This window comes from Macrosteles quadrilineatus, unplaced genomic scaffold, assembly GCF_028750875.1.
Source record: "Macrosteles quadrilineatus isolate MER2022 unplaced genomic scaffold, UCM_ALF_1.0 Scaffold_1__1_contigs__length_201487025, whole genome shotgun sequence".
Classification (NCBI taxonomy): Eukaryota; Metazoa; Arthropoda; class Insecta; order Hemiptera; family Cicadellidae; genus Macrosteles; species Macrosteles quadrilineatus.
The window spans coordinates 198,182,833-198,204,086 of NW_026542594.1; the positions used below are offsets into that span (position 1 = coordinate 198,182,833).

General features: G+C 33.9%; 1 protein-coding gene across 3 annotated transcripts in view; it reads left to right on the forward strand.

The window, feature by feature from the left end:
- LOC128993996 (protein Tob1-like) overlaps positions 1-21,254 on the forward strand; it is an 88,421-nt gene that overhangs the window by 59,493 nt on the left and 7,674 nt on the right. The window lies entirely within an intron of this gene.

Genomic DNA, 21,254 nt, shown 5'->3' on the forward strand with positions numbered 1-21,254 from the left:
ATCCCCTTAAAGCTGTTTTGTGACTAGTTATTGTAATTAATCTTAATGAAGTTTTGACCTCATCAAAAAATAATATTTTTTTACGTAGATTTATAATCTTTTAAATTTGCTTACACAAATTCACAAACGTTATAGGTTGGATATTTTGTGACTACTCTTTTAAAATATCTTAATGGAATATTTCAGTTAGGCCTAAATGAAATAAACTATAAAATAATATTTTCGATCAGCAGGTAAGCCAATTAATAAAATTGTCTAGGATCAAAAATTAATCTATCTATACTATTATAAAAAAGAGGTGGTGTCTGTGGGTGTGTATGGGAAAAGTAAACGCGAAAACTACTGGTCGGATCGGGCTGAAATTTGGCATGATGATAGCTCACATTCCCGATTAACATATAGGCATATTTTTATCCCAAAAATCCTTTCGGGCTCCGCCCCAGTGGCTCTGGAGTTTCCCATGTTAACCTTATGAGAAATGAAATTATTGAATCTTAACAGCTGTTTCAATTAAACAAGTTGGTTCTGTTCTGTGATGTTCAATAGCATTAAAGTTACAAGGATTACCAACAGGGTGCAGCACTAGCACTATTATTTCTTTTACATTTATGACAACAGCTAATTTGCAACCAAAAGGTGAGTGAGCGTAGCGAACGAACTTCAACCTGGAGGCGAGTGAGCGTAGCGAACGAGCTAACCTGAAGGCAAGTGAGCGTAGCGAACGAGCTAACCTGAAGGAAAGTGAGCGCAGCGAACGAGCTCCAACCTAAAGGTGAGTGAGCGTAGCGAACGAACTTCAAAAAGAACCGAAATTTCTTAAACCATGTCCTCACTCATAACTGCTATAAGCATTTGATACTTATATCATAGATGAAGTAATCTTCATCTATGCTTATATGCCAACCCCGTACGAAGGACGGGTACTCTGCTAGTATTTTATAATATTTATAAAACTAATATCTACTTATCACTAATTTCCGTAGTAACCTACGTTTAGTTCATTAAAAAATATAATTTTACTACTTTAACAGAACATAATGGATACAGAAAGTAGTATATAAATAATTTGTAATTTTACATATTGAGAATCAGTATATATTTTCTATATCGATTCAGCCATTTAAATTATTGATGCTCGGAAACAGTGCTACCACAATAACAGTTACATAACACAGACTGTGAATGTGATTCCCCAAATCGAACCTCATTTGTGTTTTTATGACGAACGTTCGGTATCACGTCAGTATTACCATAACTACATGTCATCAGCTGTTCTGTGAAACGCAGGGAAAAGATTGTTTATGTAAACAGCTGACGCCCGATTGTTGCGATCAATCGAATCATCGCGATCATTCATGATTTATTTGAATAGTTGGATTGAGGTACATTAAAATTTTGAAACCGAAGTTAATTTATTCATACTATAGGTTAATTAATTAACGTGACAAAGCTATAAATATATCGCAATGGAAAAAAAAAACGAAAATGCAAAAAGATAGAAGATGATTTTTTGGAAGATAAAAAAAGTAATACTTTAAAGATAAATTTGTTTGCGATATTTTGATTGGGGATAAAGTCACATTATTGAGTGTAAAGTTTAAAAATAAATTACCATTTGATTATTTTACCTATTGGTTGAAAACCGTAATAGATATTTTATTTGGAATTTGGTTGAAATATCTTAGACAAATCGATAACACAGAATGTCATCAACATTGTATCATTTTATTGTAGACTAATTAAGGTTAGTTTTAAATAACAGCTTAAAACAGGGAGTTAAAACACTTGATCGCCAATTAAATGCTTATAGAATCCATTAGTTTAAAGTTTCTTCTTAGATATTTGACGGATAATTTAAATAAAATAGTTTGCTAGTTTTAAAATGATACTTGAAAACCTAACCAGTTCCGTTACAACACAATAGTTATTTCACTTAATCATCTTAAAATACACATATAAGCCTCTACATACAAACCTAGAACAATAAGAGTAGGTACTTGAGTTTCAACAACAATTCTGGAACAATTCTAAAATATAATTTTTGAGTTGCATCATCATTGTTACTTATATTAATAAAAATTTGTCGTGGAAAAATCAAATGCAATCACACGATGTAATGAAGACGTCACTAAAAATATCTTCCACGAAATTTCTATTTAAAAAATCTATGACTGCATTCTTTGTCATTGGTGTTATCAAAAATATCATAAAATGAGTAGGCCTTACTGACTAAGGAGACCTGTTTTTACACTTAACAAAATTCCCACCGTATTCGTCAATTATGCATAATTAGTTTTAATGTATTCAGTCTAGGCTTCTACATATGTATGGGGGGATGTCTGCTATCTCTGACCCCCCCCCCCTTTAACCACGACACGACCTACTTCTATAGGCCTATTGATTATCTGTAGGCTAGACCAACTAATAAGCATTGAACTGATTGTCTAGTCGCATATTGTTTTAGATTTTGCATATCATTAAAGTGTGTTTCATTGATTATGTTTGTAGACACAATTATTAATTCGTATATGTTTTAATACTAAAGTGCAGAACCTTTGAATAAAGATAAAAGTAGACAGTTTTAGCCATTGTTTCGGAATAATATGAACGTTATTACGTTCTCTATTGAGTTGTCACCGACAGAATGTGCTGTCAATAATTTAATTCAGCTGAACGCCTTTTTAACCTATCCAGACTGAAAGGAACATTTATTGTAAACTGTAATATCTTTTGTACCTTCTATAGTATCAAAAATTGATAGGGTGAATCTATGGCCCTTTACTAAAGAGGACTGCCATTATTAGAATTTTCCTTATGCAAATAAAGGTGATGTAACCTAACCTAACTTAGCCTAACCTAGTCTAACCTAATTTAGCCTAACCTAAAGTAACCCAACCTAACTTAGCATAACCTAACTTAACCTAAACTAACATAACTTTACCTAACCTAACTTGCACAGGGGAAACATTAAAAGTGACCTCCCTCTTCTGTAAAACCCCCAAGTCAAATTTCGACAGTATTACACCCACTCAAACAACTACGATTTATTTTAATAATACATTGACTACAAAAAGATTTAAAACGATTTTTGCTGCATATGGAACGAGTAACCTGGTATCTAATTTCCAGTGCAAGGGGAGGGATTTTACTTTTGTAGCTTTGTTACTATTAAAACTTCAGGTAATTCTTTAGACAACGCTTTGTCAAACTCTTAACTCTTTTTAAAAATGATTTATTGATTGAATTTGAGAAAGGGTTTGTAAATATAAATGATGCGAAGCATACTAACATATCCTGAAGTAGAATGATCGATTTCGAGCATCGAGATGTCTATTTCCAATCACAGATCAATGACAAACAATCCCCTTCGTTTCACCCAGGCCTAGGCGGAGATTGCTAGAGTCAGGTTCCTATTAACCTTGCAATGGCCTGGCTATTGTAGCCAGACTGTAGCCAAAGCCAACTCACGGGGTTAGTTTGGCAGTAACCCTTGGCTGAGATGACTGGGACGGAAATAAAAGTTGTACTCATCTGCTCGGCATGTCGTTAACCATCCAGTAATTGAAGACGTGTCCAGGATTGTTGTGGTGTTTTGTAATGAAATTTATAACTTAAATAATTTAGGCAACTCGTAATACAGTCATGTATTATGTAAAGACTCAACATTAAAATATTTAAATTTGAAACTTTACTAAACTTAATGATATTTCAAATTAGATAGCATTGAACAATTTATTTTACTGATTTAATAGTACGTAGCCCAGAAACTTGATTTACCAAACTTAACCAATTAAATCATATACGAGTTGAAAAAGTGGAACTTGTTTTAAGGTGGCATTGAAGTTCGTAAACTGATAAAGACGTAACCGAGAAGTAACCGAGAAATTCTGTACAAATATCGAGAAATTCTGCACTGCAATGTACCTAACCAATAATATTCTGTTTTAAGCTGTGAATAAAGTTGTGAAGCCTACGAAGCCTATCGAGATGTAGGCGAAATCAGTACTATAGTGTGTTGTAATAGAGATGTATTTTCAATGTTAGGTATGACTGGGAAGCTGCACCGTATCTTAAAACTAATTAAAAGCTACCTCAAAGAAACTTTCTGTTTTTGGCTGTAACAAAAAAACCCATTTTAAAACGTAACCGAGAAATATATACACTGAACTGTCATGGATAAACCTCAGTTTTTAACTGTATCCGAGAAACGTATATTCACCACTTATCTGTAACCGAGAAATACTGCATTACACTGAACTGTAACATGGAGAAACCTCAGTTTAACCTGTAACCGAAAACCTTCATACTACAGTAACCGAGAAATAATTACAGTACACTGAACTGTAACGTGGAAAACCCTCGGCTTTCACCTGTAACAGAAAAAATACTATACTACAGCTACTAAAACTATATGTTACCGAGAAATAAATACAGTACACTGAACTGTAACGTGGAAAACCCTCGGCTTTCACCTGTAACCGAAACAAATATACTACAGCTACTAAAACTATATGTTACCGAGAAATAAATACAGTACACTGAACTGTAACGTGGAAAACCCTCGGCTTTCACCTGTAACCGAAACAAATATACTACAGCTACTAAAACTATATGTAACCGAGAAATAAATACAGTACACTGAACTAACGTGGAAAACCTCGGCTTTCACCTGTAACCGAAAAAATATACTACAGCTGCTAAAACTATATGTAACCGAGAAATATATACAGTGAACTGCAACAATGAGAAACCTCAGTACTAAGCTGTGCCTGTGAAGCCCTCCATTGCTCCATTGCACCTGTGTTGTGTAGCTTGTGTATGCTGGTGCTGGCTGTACCTTGTACTACTTTATTATTCAGTCAATGACCTCTAGAAAGGTCACAGGTGATCTCTAATAGATCTATTATACCGAGGGTTGACGTTCACGACAAGTTAGAATAGAGGTGGTTGACGTGTTAACTATTACTACTGCAAGCACGACTTCGGAATGGAAAACCACCGAAAATCAGTACTGATTCAAAGGCGTTTGATTCGAACTAATGATTTGTGAAAAGGATTTTGTAGTTTCCACAGAGAAGTGCCCTACTTCTGGGCGTTTCGTAGTTTTAACTATTAACTGGAAGAAGATTAGCTTTATTCCGAAAGAATGCTTTTAATCGAAATAATAACTCCTGGTTCCACCTTTTACGGCTCATCTCCGAAAATCATATGAATAGTAATAAAGGTGCACCTCTGAACGCTCTTAAGAGTATTAGATCAATTGGTATAAATCTGGAATAATTGAACCAGTAAAGCAGTGTCTTCTGAACCTAAATAATGCTCTTCTTCAGAAACAATAGCCTATGAATACTGGCTCGAAAGTCTTATCCCCAAATATCATGTGAGAGATTTGAAAGGTGTAGTGTATCCGAAAACCATAAGAGTACTGGATCCAAAAGCTTACACCGAAACAAATTAGAACCAGTGTCTTGAACCAATTGTTGAACTTTGTAATTTCACTGTCTGAACCTTTTCAAACGAGGAAAGATTAACCAGGAAAGAATTTGTCTGAATTGCAGTAGGTGGCTTGAATGATGAGTATCTAGGTGGCCGCTAATGCTATGAATGTTTGTTTGGTCGTTTGTACGTCAGTATGAGGCACTTGACGAGTCGTTGCAGGTAACGAGGCGTTTAACGAGCTCGTTATGTTGTAACTGAAGTCGTTATTATTGCCTTCGAGGGCTCGTCGGTGTCGGAGGTTGTGTCAATATTAAATTGACAACCATAACCTATTGATATGGATGGATTGTTTAATAAATGAGAATGAAATTTGTTGAAGATATTGTGGATTTTGATCGTTGCATAGTGGTTGATTAGAATATACATTCTAACCTAAGGATTCTATTATTGGATCAATCCAAAAAAGTAGTACTGGTCAAAACTTGTATTAATATTTCTTCATTACGGTATGTTTTTTGGGGGTTTTTTTCGTGATGGCATTATCAATGTTATTCTTAGTTTTTTGACTACTCATTACTAAATTAAAATTATACACAGTTTACTAAAAAGATGTGGAGATATATTTCGAGTTTTCCGAAATATACTCAACTCGAAATATACCTCCACATATTGTTAGTAAACTGTGTATAATTTTAATTTAGTGATGAGTAGCCAACAAACTGAGAATATCGTAAAATATTTTGTGCATACAGTAATCATCTTTGTTTACCACATTGTTTACATAAATATTCGCTAATACCATCTACTTATCTTTAAGTCAAGTAACTTTCTAATATAATTAACTGTATTGTAGACTCATAAATGCAATTTATAGCACTACTGGGTTTTCGATTGGAATACAAGCTATTTTACTTTTGTTTCCTAAATGTGATATAAAATGACTGTGAAAGAAAAATCTAGTCAAATGACACAAAGTTTAATTTAAAAACCAGTGTTTTATGGATAAAAACATATCTTGGGAAGATTGTATGTTTGTGTTCTATTTTTGTTTAAGGAAGTGCTGAGGTAAACCAAACCCAGAAGAGAGATCTTGGTTTGTGTGGTTTTAATCAATTTTACTTCCCTTCGGTCATAATTGGAACAGAAAAGTGTTATCACAATGTATTTTAAGAGTCAGAAAAAATCTGTTAATGAATTTACGAGTAATTATTTAACAAAAATAAGAGTAAACTATCTTGGAAAAAACAAGTTTTATATCTATATAGCAAAAAATAAAATATACAACTCGAAAAATTTCCTAATGGGTTGTTCAAACATCAACATGTTCCTTCCATTATTCAATGTTCCGATGGAAGATTCCAAACTTTGTCCAGAGTCGTGGAAAGTTCCCGCTTATCGAGGATAGTTAGTTTGTGTTAATTGTCCAGATAAGTCCTTCTATAGACGAGTCAGTATTCGAATCTCTCTGTTCAGTTGATAGTCTACAAGTTTAGTCCTGGTTTTATTTTAGTGTAAAGTGAAGTGCGAAGTAATACATCGATTTTACTGTTTAAATATTTTGATGGTGGAGTGATTGTATAGTGTCAATATACATCATATGAATCAACCAAGGACACACTTAAGGTATGTGTGTATACGTTTGTGACTGATTATTTTACTAATATTACAACTTTTACGTGAAATAGAATAATTTACTTGTCTATTGCTCGTCCTTTGTTATCCAAATAGTAAATCGGGCAATGTACTTTTTTATAAAATAAGATAGGAAGATTAGTTACACCGAAGTACTTAAGCTTTACCTGACATGGAATATAAAAAAGAGAGTTTACAACAGAATCAGAAATGTAGAATACTTCTTGCACTACCCTTACGCTCATTTGCACCTTTCACACATAGATTTAGCATTAAACTATTTCGTTTTACTAGTTCATAATATTTTGGTTAAAATTGTTAGCATAACTTATTTATCGTGTTGTTAGAAAATAGTATGCACAGTAATTGGTAATGCTACCTTATTATAACCCGAACAGAAGTTAGTAATGCAACCATAATATGACCCGAACAGAAGTTAGTAAAGCAACCTTAATATGGCCCGAACAAAATTTATGCAACCATAAATGACCCGAACAGAAGTTAGGAATGCAACCATATGACCCGAACAGAAGTTAGGAAAATGACCCGAACATAAGTTAGTAATGCAACCATATGACCCGAACAGAAGTTAGGAAAATGACCCGAACAGAAGTTAGTAATGCAACCATAATATGACCCGAACAGAAATATTGGTAATCCAACCATAAATGACCCGAACAGAAGCTAGTAATTCAACCATGATATGGCCCGAACAGAAGTTATGCAACCATAATATGACCCGAACAGTAGTTGTAGATGAGTTTGTGACGTAGTGCAGTGTGTCCGAGGCTGCTAATGGTTTTAATAAGTTTGTCCTCTGTACAGTCCGCTTCAAAAGCCGTCAACTGCATAATGACGAGTTCCAACTAGTACAACCCAGTTGTTAATTAATTTCTACTCGGATTACTAACCACTCTAAATGAAGTACTACAATACCGCCTTATCGACAAAGAGGTGTACAATTTAACTAAGCTACTTCAATAGAAATCTATATACAGTATTAGCAATTTCCTAGTCTTCACTGAAGTTTTCGACGATTTCGGGAAGAGAAAATATTTCTCAAAAACCCAATATGGTCCGTTGGGGATTGCCCAACTCCGCGCAGTGGTCAAATTTAATCCGAGGAAAAGTTTTATGGCCCCCGAAGGGTTCAGCCCAACTCCGCGCGGTGGTCACTTTTAGGGCCGATTCCAACTCCGCGCGGTGGCCACTTGTAATATTAAGGTTAGGTACCCGTCAATTACAGACCCATCAACAAGTGTTTGAGACAGGGTAAAAGTGTGAAATGTTAATAGTTAAGTGTAAAATAAATGAATTTGACAATTTAATCAAAATATGTTCCTTTTACAGGAATTTACAACAGTTTACTTATTCGCCATAAGAATAACATGAGAATTTAAAAATAAGAATTCTTTGGCATTTTTTCTGTAACTATTATGGCGCTTTTACGCTTCGATATACTGAATTATTTGTTTTTAAGCTTTACAAAGTGGTTTCAAAAGAAATTTCAAACCGTTATACTTTCATAATATATACATAAGCCCCCGTTCACATGGTTCAATCGTGCTGGTTTGTGAACTCGTTCGAATAAACGGTTTACACGTTCACACCAAATTTAATCAAAATCAGATCATTTTGCTCGAGTTATCGTGCTAACAGACTTACATATATCCACATAAAATATATATACCGGTATATATATATATGAATTTGAACGGATGGTGTTTTCGGCCTTTGGGAAATAAAAACGAAAAATTTAATCAGTGAGTCCAGGTCTTACCATGAGACCTACGGTAATAGCCTATTCCCTATACAGGGTGATTGATATAAGTGTGCCAGCCGTTTTATTCGAAAACCATAAGAGATATCAAAAAAAGTTAAAAGGTAAGTACCTTGGATGTTTTATTTAAAAAATTATAGTCAAGCCAAGAAAAATATTTTAGCCACCATTTTTCCAATATGGCCGCCAACTTTGATTTTTCTTATGGAACACCCTGTATTTCATGATGTATTCTGGTAGAAAATGTAATTTTAAGACGATTTTATTCTTGTAATTATTTTCATAAACCTAACCGTTTCAAAGATAATAATGGTTTAAGCTGTGAAATTTTGAATGGTTTTAGAATAAAACAGCTGGCATGCTTGCTTAGGCCTTTATCGAAACTCTTTCTCATGCAAAAATTTCAAAACTTAACCATTATTATCTTTGAAACGGTTAGGTTTATGAAAAAAAATTACAAGAATAAAATCGTCTTAAAATTACATTTTCTACCAGAATACATCATAAAATACAGGGTGTTCCATAAGAAAAATCAAAGTTGGCGGCCATATTGAAAAAATGGTGGCTAAAATAATTTTTTTGACTTGACTACCATTTTTTTAATAAAAAATCCAAGGCACTTACCATTAAACTTTTTTTGATATCTCTTATAGTTTTCGAATAAAACGGCTGGCACACTTATATCAATCACCCTGTAAATGGGAAATCCGCTAAAACGTTGGCCTGGGTCTGGATTCAATGAAAACCCTCTTCATAGACGTAAAATTTGCCAATTTTAATAAGATGTAAAAGAAATATGCTCGTAAACCAATTTCAGCCAATTTTTTCCCCAATTTGAGGTGTATAGCTAACTGTTTTATGAAACAGAGATTACAGCCAATTTGTTGAAGCAATCTGTGGTTGTTTACAAGACTAACATTTTTGAATTTGGTACTCAAGTTTATCAGTAAGCTCATAAACCCAGTGCTAATGTGAATGATTGAGTATTGTAGACTTTGGAACATATAAATTTACAGTCACTCTTTCTCACGGGCTTTTTAAAACTTCTTATATTAGTGGTTTTTAAGCTTCGTCTCCTGTTTTGGGTAGGCATATACCTTTTTACTTTCCCTTTCTTATAAATGATTAAAATATATCATAATTTCAAACTTAGAGCACAAACTCTCATCCGTCAGGGCTGTGAGAGCCAAAATTGACCACTGCGCGGAGTTGGGCATGTGCCGCGAGGGACCCGAAGTGACCACTGCGCGGAGTTGGGCAGTCGGTTTTGACAGATTTCTGACCACCGCGCGGAGTTGGGGTAAGCCCGGTCCGTTATTGTAAAATCACAAAGTGATTACGGTAGGTTAGTTGTAAGCAGATTGACCAGCTATCGATGGATATTTTGAATCTAGTCTGGTTGCTTAGCAACGTTCACGTCATCTGTGCGTCTGTGGACATCGCTGGTGTCAAAACGAGCCCTTTACTTACACTTACCGGGTTGTTCAAAGACATCTGAACTCCAAAAGTTTGTAAACATATTTTGCTGCAATATCGTAACTCGAAAATTAGAAAAATATTCATTGCAGTTTTGTCAAATAGCAATGATCATGTTTATTCTCAATTCAAGCTTAATTTCGCAATTCTTTACCACCTAAAGGATCTGTATACTTTTTTTGTAATCTGAAAAGGAGTTTCAGGACATGTACGATCTGTTTGGGCTTTTCCATAACTTTATCTCTATCATTAAGACTTTCTCATTATATATTTAAATTCTATAGGCTCTATCCTCGACGTTGTTTCTCCTAAAGTCTCTATCAAGGATATAGCCTTCAATAGCCTCTATCCTGAACATAAGGTTTCTCACCATATGGTAACTATTTTGGATACCTGCTCTAGCCTCATTCCTGGATACAGATCCTCTGGTGTCTTCTATCTTGGATACCTACTCTAGCCTCTATGCTGAGTGCTTTTCTCCACTAGCCTCTATCCTGGGTACTCTTCTACTAACCTCAATTCTGGAATTGTTTCACTATATCGTCACTATTCTTGTCTAGATACTATTATCATAAGGATACTTCTCTATATCCTAGGCTCTACCCAAGATAAAAACTAATTTCCTAGATCACTCCACCTATCCTGGCCACTTTTCATCCACATTTTATGCAGGATAATTTCCCATCCAACCTCAATAATTCCAGTTACTTCTTATATGTCATGCCAGAGTACATTACAGCTGTTCTGATATTGGACGGGTAACGTTACGTCATGTTGCCTAGCAACGTCGACGTCAGCGTGCAACTTTGGACGTCTTTGCAATCAAAATGTCATCGGTTGAATCATTCCTATCCTGTCTGAGAAGGATACATTTTGATTGACTACATCCTATCACGATAGTAACTCTTTTTGTCTTTTAGATATTAAATTGTAAATTGAAGTTCACAAACTTCATCGACAGGAAAGACTAAACTTTTGTGTCTCATTCCATAGGATTAGCTTGCAGGACAAATTTGAAGATTATTCAAACCTCTTAAAAATATATTTTTACCTTCATTTTCACATTCTTAAATTTTATTGACATATAATTCATTACATCAGCGTACTTAGGAGACAATTCCTTCGTAAGAAACGTTTTAAATACTTTTGGTTTCAAACTAAGCAGGTATACCTAGAGTAGAGACCTAATGAACCAAAAAATACGCGTCATCACCTTTTATTCTACTTCTTCTTTGTCAACAATCGAACAGCTTACGAACACATGTTCAACAATACGTTGAACACCTGATGGCAAACAGTTCGCAATACTGCAACGCAACCACCAGCTGAACACACCAGCACAATTACACAGCACCTCTTGCGTAATCTCTTATCAGCTGTTTGCTTATCAGTTGGGCTGTTAGTGGCCCAATCTTGGTAAAGACAAGAAACTACAGTTTCCCTCGGTTTTCACCTGGGTTGGAAAAGTAATTGTATCTAGCTTTCCATGGAAAATTCCAACCCTTGATGACAATAGCTATTTTAATGGCTTGTAACGTAATGCTATATGGGAAATTAAGTTTTTGTCTATTCTATTGTAGTTTTAGTAGACTACTATCTTTTTGTGCAAGGTTCTAAAGCGATAAAGATTTTAAAATCACACATTTGTTTGATTGATTAACAAAATTATAATTAATTTTGATACCCTTACGAATTTTTGTTATAAAGTTGATAACACTAAATTGCATTTAATGGGAAAATATTTTAATTTTCTCAATTTAATCACCTTTTCTTTAGAAAAATGTTTTCTTATGAGAATGAAAAAAGTTCTCAAAAGTCGTTCTTTTATCCAACAAAATACATTATATTTAACGGTTTGTAAAGTTTTTCTTTAGATTTTGGGTGCTTACACAAATATAAATGTATTTCCAAAACCAAATAATCACCATTAACAAAATACGCTTCATGCAACGTTAACTAAATTAAATCGTTTCAGAACAATTGGTAGAATAATCCACTTCAACAATGTGAAGTATTTGTGACGATTCAAACTTACAACACAATGTGAAAATATAAAATAAGACAAAATCTTTCGAAATATTAATACAAAATCGGTGGTAGGATTAACAAAGCCACTGACTTTCCACAAACAACTGGATTAAACTAGAGCTATCTGATGGAAATTGGTTGAAAACCAACTCGAGCCCAACTTTAGTTTTTAGTTTGGTTCATAGTTCATTTAATTCTCATTCAGCTCGTAGTTTTTTACATAATGTTCAACTGACTACTGTGAGTTTCCTGATAGCAACGTAAGCTGCAGTTGTGACACAACCCACTTCTAGTCGATTTTCTCCTCCGATGGTCTTCCTAACTCACGACTACATCGCTTCCCATGTCATTGGATGCAGTGTTTTTTATATTTTATTCGAAAAATATTTCTATGCATAGCGAGTGTTTTAAATTTCACAACTGTTTTGCCGGAAATTTTGAATTTATTCCTGGCCTAAACTTAATTTATTATGCAGAACCAACATTTACTGAACTCTACTATATTTGAATTTAAAATATACTTTTTTCTACTTTTGCTACTTTACAGTACGAATTTTAGTATTTAAGTCTATGTTTTAACCTTTGAGGAGTGATATACCTAACTAGAAATAGGGTGATATAACTCAATTATTTTGTGTTTTTGAAGTTACAACATATTTTTACAGATTTAAGACTGTTTCTGCAATGGGTAAAAACTATTTTAAATTATAATGTGCCTGTAAGTTATATTTCCCAAATTTTAGGTTATCTAACAAAATTTTACCTACGTTCACTTTATTTCTCTAGTTTCTCATAATAGCCTATATTTTAAAACAAGGTTTGAAAACGTTTCTTAAATAATTTAAAATAAAAAAATTATAAATTTACATTGGTATTCCATTTTGGGTAACCAATTCACTTAAAGAGTAGAACGACATTTAGGGCCACTTAAAATATTTTCAACAATAATTTTCTTTATTAAAAAATGCAAATAATTTTGGTAACGTCTGTAAAATGCAGTACAGTACAGCACCCTCTTTGAATATTTTAAAACTTTTACTAATGATGACTTGAACAAATTGCTGCATAAAATAAACAAGGTATACCTAGATTAGAATTCTGTTGTAGTTTTCCACAGGCTCATGCCATAAAATATTGACTGTAAGTAGTGGCTTAATTTAGCTAATTGTTCTAATTGCATGTCGTGGCATAGACTATAATGGTCGTAGCTTCGTGCAAGCTGGACTGCAGATGCATCAAGGCAAACTGCAGTACAAAGACAATGCAGTTTCTGCACGACTAACCTTCCAGTTTTGTTTAGGTTTATTATTTATTCTCCCCGCTTTTCTACATCCCATTCTACTAATTCATTGTTTAACCTGTAAAATATGTTCATGAAAAAACTAATTCTGAAGAATTGTTTAAAAAATATACTTACACTTACCAACTTCTAATAAACGATTTTTTTAGATTTAGATAATTATTTGATTCCGTAAACACACCCAATTAAAAAAATCATTCCTTATAATTAATCACAATATGTATGGTCAGAATACTATTTATAAGACATACTGGCAATTGTATAAAAACAAGTAGCGTTGTCATATTATTTTCTGCTCACTAGTGCTATATACAGAATAGACTTCCCATGCAATGTAATAATTTGAAGCAAAAAAAACGTGGTGCAATCTGTTGAGATGGTCTACCAACTACAGTAATGACAATATTCTGTGTACAGTCATTGCTAATATTATGAATTAGTGACAGTATTTGTAACGTTAATTTTTAAGTGTCTAATAATAACACTAGATGATATAAGTCGTATCAATTAACAATACTTCTTGGTTCAACGGTGGTTAGACAGATAAATATAGGCAAATGGATAAATAACATACTGGAATCAAAAGTTTTTCTTGTATATAACTGTGTATTTTAGTTATGATATTTTTTCCTGGATTTTAATTTATTTATTTCTAATTTATTTTCAAACAATGTTCAACACCAATTTTGTTTACTACAATTATCACTTATAAATCCAAAAACAACATTAATACCAATTGAATTATCATGACCTACATCAGTTTTCCATTTCTTCAGGTCAAGATCTCGATATAAATGTGTTTAAGATTCTATAGCTCATTGTTGCCTCAAAGGTCACGTGGTCAGGGTTATTGTTATCAGTGTTATCAGCTGGGATATTTCACAGCAATATTTCTGGACATTTCTATCGATGAAGAGATTTGGGAGGCTTTTCATGTTATCAGAATCTTTGAGCTGTTGGACAATAAGATCTGAGTTGACACAACAAACTATTGAAGATTTTCTCTCCTTAACTCGGAACACTTCCCATGTCATTGGGTCTAAAATACAGCGTTTTTATTAACATTATTTTATGTTAACTACACAAAAAATTTCTTTATAGTCTATTGGCAATAATTGTTACATTATATAACTTAATTTTTATTTTATCGTTAAAAAAAATATGGTGTTGATGTAAAATATTGTGATGTAACTAATTTCATATTTTTTGTGATTTTGTATCATATATTAGTATATTTTATCTTTTCTCCATGTCGTGGTGAAAACGCAGAAAAGAAGAATAGTTCTCTTTATTCTTTGGAAACATTTAAACCTAAAACACCTACCATTGATTATAGTAACTCCGATGTTATCAATAACTGTGAGACGAAGTCAACTCAATATGCTAAACAAGACAAAAAGTTAACTTTTAGGTTGTTTTTTCAGTCTAAATTTACATAAAAACATGCTTAAAATTTTGCTAGGATATAATATAAACATGCAATAATCAAAGTCAACAATCAGCTGATTTTGTCCCATGATGGAAAGTTAAGACTGGATTTTGTTATTTCAAAGCTACATTAATGGCAATCAAATATAAAAGATTGTGCAGGAATATTCCTGTACAAAATATATCCGCTGCCGTAGTCCGTGCGCCGCACGCTAGTTGGTACAGTCACGTTGTGTACACTCCTGTCGCGTGTCGTTGGCCATTATTGTGTGACGTCACGGAACCGTCAAATCGTCCCAACCATTTCATTGTTGACAAATGCTACAGGAATCAAATACACGATTGTAGGTCAAGGCAGTTAGGCAGTGATTCGTGAATTTGTAAACCGAGCAGGTGTATTTGCGTTGAACTATTCTTGAAAAATGTTTCGTATTAGTGTTATATTTTATTTAATAGATTGTGTATAAGCTGATCTATGATTCTAAACGTTTATGTATTGTTGTTAAACAAATATTTAAATAGTATAAGTCTATATTAATTTTTTTTTAAAGTTTTTAACACACTTTTTAGGTTATTTAGTTTTATGTCTCTGATGGCATGTGTTTTATGTACACATTTTACTAAAATCTTTGACTGTTAGACATTCCATCCCCATGTTAAAGTTGTCGCCAGTTTTTTAACCAAATTTGTCATAGTTGATGTGAGCCACCTACAGATTGCGCTGATCTAAATTACTGATTTCTGCCGAATGCACGATGGTTTTTGCCAAGTCAAACTGATGGAATGATTTATGAGCTATAGCAACTGTTATGACCCAGCAAATATGTCAGTAATAAAAATCAAGGTACAAAATAGAGTTTTAGATACTAGCGCAGTCTATGACTGGCTCACACAACTACATTCTTTTTTAGTAAAAGATTGGCGACAGATAATCCATATAGATGGGATCTCTTTTTCTGTATCCAATAGTCAATGCTAAAATAAAAGCAAAACCGTTTATACCCACATATTTTGCAGCTAAATTAAAATTTTATAATCAATTTTCTTACCACCTTATACACAATACTATAACACATTTTGCAAAATAAGCCTTTGAACATCGTATAACTGCACAAATCATACTTTTCCTCGTACTTTCTATAAATATTTACATTTTACAAAATAATAAATTCCCACTAAGTAAATAAACTATAACCCTCCAAAACACATTTTTCTTCACTAAGAAATTCAAATTTTAAAGTTATAAATCCCCATGAGTTGCTTGCAAATAAATCATAATCTTCAAAATTCATCATTTTCCTTACCATCGTATAAATTTGACAACAATGAATCTCCACGTGTTTTTCACCTTGGAGTGTTTGTGACAGATGATTTGTGTAAATGTTTGGCTTGTGTACGCTGTGCGCGCCTCGGCCTATTATTATTTTGCCATTGCGCAGTCGGCCTATATCCGTGGCCTACTTTTGCTACACCCCCATCCCCCCCAGCCCCCCGGACGACCCGCACGTGGTTTTGTATTGAACGCGATTCTGTTACTAGGCCCAGTTTCAAACACAAATTTGATTAAGGATTACTATGTAGATTTATTCATCTATGTGGTCACTGTACTATGTTTTAGTGTAATTAGTATTTTAAAAGTTTTTTTTTTAAGAGAGTTTTTGAAATCCCTGTACTTTTTTATGTAACGTCAAAAGTTTGTTATACAAAATCATGAATTGATGATATGAGCCTAAAATAACCTACAACATTTGCTATGTGTGTCATAATGTCTTACATTTACTTTACAAAGCAAACTGTATAAAATTTTTTTAACTATTAAATCGTATTTTTGTTGTTATAATGTGTGATATTATGTAAAAACAATAGGAAATATTCTTCATTGTAGATGTAACAAGTAATTGAATTACTTTACACAGAAAACAATTGTAGTGCTATATAAAGTTTTTCCTCGACATATTGGGAATGTCATTTCTCAATGGGTGTGGTCTCGCATTGTAGCTCAGGACTTAAATTTGGGACACCCTGGATGAAATTCTGATTGTACCAAAGGCTTTTCACTGTGTATACAGCTATCTATCGACCCTGTGGTTCGGAAACCTCTCGATTTAGTATATTTTTGGTAGAGCTGGTGACTTAATAGATATAATGATCTTGGTATTCAGCAGTTTTCCGGTTCAACCCTGAAAAACCCTCAAGAACCTTTTGATACGTTGAAACCTGATTTGTTCTAAACCATAAGGCTTAAAAAACAGCTAATCACTCATTTTTATCAAAATACACTCTTTAGTGCGTCTTAAATATAATTTAATCTATATTCGCATCGTTAAAAAAGTCTGCATAAATCGTAAATTACCTCACCAATATTGGTATATAAGTACAACGCTATTAATTTACGAATCATTTAGTCTAATACGGCTCCAAACATATTTAGTCAATGGTTATTTTGGTTGTCACTTTTTAACCACACATTCCTATGTACTCAGTGATTGCTAAAAGACAACAATGCTCAGTTTTACCACTACACTCAGCTGATTCACCACTGAATGGTCAGCTGGCATGATAAATATATTAAATCAATTGTTATTTTAAGCTGTCACTTTTAAACCACACATCCCTATATACTCAATGATTACTAAACAACAACAATGCTCGTTCTACCACAATCAGCTGATTCACCACTAAATGGTCAGTTGGCATCATAAATATATTTAGTCAATGATTATTTCAAACTGTCACTTTTTAACCACACGTCCATATGTACTCAATGATTGCTAAACGACCACAATCAGCTGTTCTACCACAATCAGCTGTTTAACACTAAATGGTCAGTTGGCATCATAAATATATTTAGTCAATGATTATTTCAAATTGTCACTCTTTAACCACACATCCCTATGTACTCAGTGATTGATAAACGACAACAATGCTCGTTCTACCACAATCAGCTGATTCGCCGCTGGTCAGTTGGCAGCATTGCCACAACAATGGGCCAAGGTCGCGGATCTGCCCCAATATCCTTCCGTCCCGTCCTGTTGGTATTTAAAAACCGGTTTTGCAGTGATATACTCCAGATCTTCAGTTGAGAATCCTCTGTTGCGCAATCGGCCAACGCCTATTCCCTAGTGGGAGGGGGAGGTTAGGCTTATCACTAAATGTGGGTCATTTAAAGGCTGATGGGAGAAAATTGTAAAGTGGGAAGTTTCCTGTAGGATTTTACCGATTGTAATTCAATACAAGGAATCAACGTGCTTTCTTGAATATTGTCATAAGCTCAGAAATCTGTAAATGATGTATAACGATGTTAGTCGAGATAAACAAACAATACAGTAATCTACAACATAACCTACAAAAAATCTAATCGGTTAAGAAAGGTACGGTAGCTTGTAAACTTTAGGTAGTGTATTCAAGAAATGAAACTGGGTTTGTTTCATAGTTTAGAAACATTTCACTAATATATTTCGTGAAAACATCACACTGAAAGAATTCAACACAAAAACATAATGTAACATGGACAGCAAATCTATATCATTTACCTAGTGGCCAGTCTATTTGTCTTAAACTATTGTTTTCTTATCCTTATGTAGACACGGGCCAAATTACAATATATGTTAGTATTATTATATTACCTTAAATGTTAAATTTTGCTTTAATCCCAGTTTATTGGATAGTTGTACCGGAGTGGAAAACATTCTACAAAAGACAAAAAAATATTTTCAGTAATAATATAAACTCAAATAAAAGTATCTTTTACAGAACATCATTGATTTACCTAGATGTAGTTTCAGTAATTATAAATCAAGTGAAGTGTGAAAGATACAACAGAAGCGAGTGATTTTATAATGGCAAGGGATAAACAGTATTTCAAAATCAAACCGAGGATAGGGGTTTTACGACATAGGACACCTTTGACGCCGGCAACGCCTTGTTTTCACTGACCCTCTTCAGTGGGAGACCTTGACGCCGTGAGGTCGGCACGAACACATCTTATTCTCATCATTTGTTGGTGAAGGAAAAATGGTAAAAAATGGGGAATACGTGTTCACCAACTAGTTAAACCTTACTTGACCTTAACGACTTAATCAAGGAATTCCACTTGTGAATCATTTACCTACTGTTTAACCGGTTTGTGTTAATTTGAGCGCTCGCCTTCGTAAAAATACGCAGACATTTTGTGTTTACATCGGTTGAGATTATTCGCCCTTCGTAACCAAAAACCTCGCTTTTGACATTGGAAAAGTTGGTAGTTAAATATGAATATTAGATGACAATTTACTAATATATAATTTTCTTGTATGTGACGACATTGTAAAGTCGTAGTTTAAGTTTTCAATGTCGTTAGCGTAACCTCTAAAAAGCCTTAATTACTATCTGAAAGTTTTATTAATGTAATCTTAAGTAGTTTGCAGTGATTACTTAAGTGTATTATGGGAAATTATCAAGGTTTTGGCAGAAAGATTTATCAACTTAACCTCTAAAAGTCCTAATTCTGTGTAAATGTAGATCATTGTAGTGTTAGTTTACACCATAACCAGCGCAGATACTTTTAATCTATCATTTTTACGAGTGAACTCTAAGCGTAGTTTACACTTAAGTGTCCTATGGGGAAATTACAATGTTTTAGCATAACGGTTAATCAACATAACCTCCAAAAACCTGTCTAGATAGATGTTGAACAAAATAAAAGTAGGTTTTCACGGTTTACAAGCAACGTAGATACTTTTATAATGCAATTTTACGAGTGTAAGCTCAGTTAATCACCCTAGTGGGAAATTATTAGGGTTTTGGCACAAAGATAACTCGACTCTCTGACGCCATTGGTTGTTATCAGCTGTGTTATCAGTTTGCATATTTGCTTAACACAATTACCGCGAGTCTCCTGTTATACAGCACGTTTATGGCTTAATTTACCTGGTGTGCCGCAAAAGTGTTTTCCGGTACTGCATAATCTTCACTTGGCTCATTTGTAGACGCTCCCTACGTTTGTTCAAAATGTTCAATTAGATATGTTTTAAATGGTTGTGTGACGAGATATGTTAGTGAAAATAAACAATATGTTACCTTTTTTAACAATATCTTACTTAAAATCTGTGAAGGATAGCGTAAAAATGTGCAAGACGGGGTTACTAGCCTAAGAAAAGAAGGGTTTCAATACGAGAACCACAAGTATATTATCTTTTAAATCAAATTTGGTCCACATTTAAGAAACCATTGCGGGGGTAAAAAAAACAGCTACACCCTTTCCCATGTTAGTTTAAATATTTTTTTTCTGTTGCTAGAAACCTCATTGGCATTTCTTTACAATTTTCCTAGAGAACAGTCCTAACCCGACCTTTCGTTTTATATACTATTTTATAGCTATTGAAAGATTATGTGCTTAGATTAATAAATAGCCCAATGCCAAAATGGGGACTGACAACCTTAGATTTGAATGCACTCGGCTGTACTATACTTGTAGTGGATCTATTTGGAATGCTCTTTGCGCAAAAAGCATTCCGAGTAGGTCTACCAGTGGTTTCCACATATATTTTCCTCCTCTTCTTTCTAAGAATCGAACCATTCTTTCCCAACCTGGCATCAACCTACATATTTCACGCGTTTAGGAACGTCGGACGCGGACCGATATAGTCGGGTTGACGACCCAGTTCCGCAGTTCCAGCTGTTCCCATAGTTCACGGGGCGGAGCTGTTTTTGGCGCGCAAATCGGGTCGTAGCGCGGGTACATTGAGTATTAGGCCATTAGGCTAATCGGTTAATAAGGCTTTGTTTCAAGTTGTGTCACTTGGAGAAAGTTGAGTTGATCAATTCGTGTTGAAATCAGCTGCGAGGTGCGAGTCGTTATCGATGTCACTTCGCATCTCTACCATCCTTTCGATAGTCGATGGTTTTATATTGATTGGTGATATACCGTTTGTGAAAACTGTTTGTGTAAGTGAAGAAGATTTGTTTGACAAGAGTATCATACACATATATAAATCACAGTCATTAGAAATTCAATTCAGTAACTCTATTCGCTTGAGTAACTTTATCACAATTTAGAAAGCAACTCTATCACTCATACCTTTTGGCTTCATAATGTCTACAAACAACTATACAATTTTCTTAAATCGCATATCAATAAAGTTACTAAACGTCTCAGTTAATTTAACTTCCTATCTGCGATTGCATGGGTCA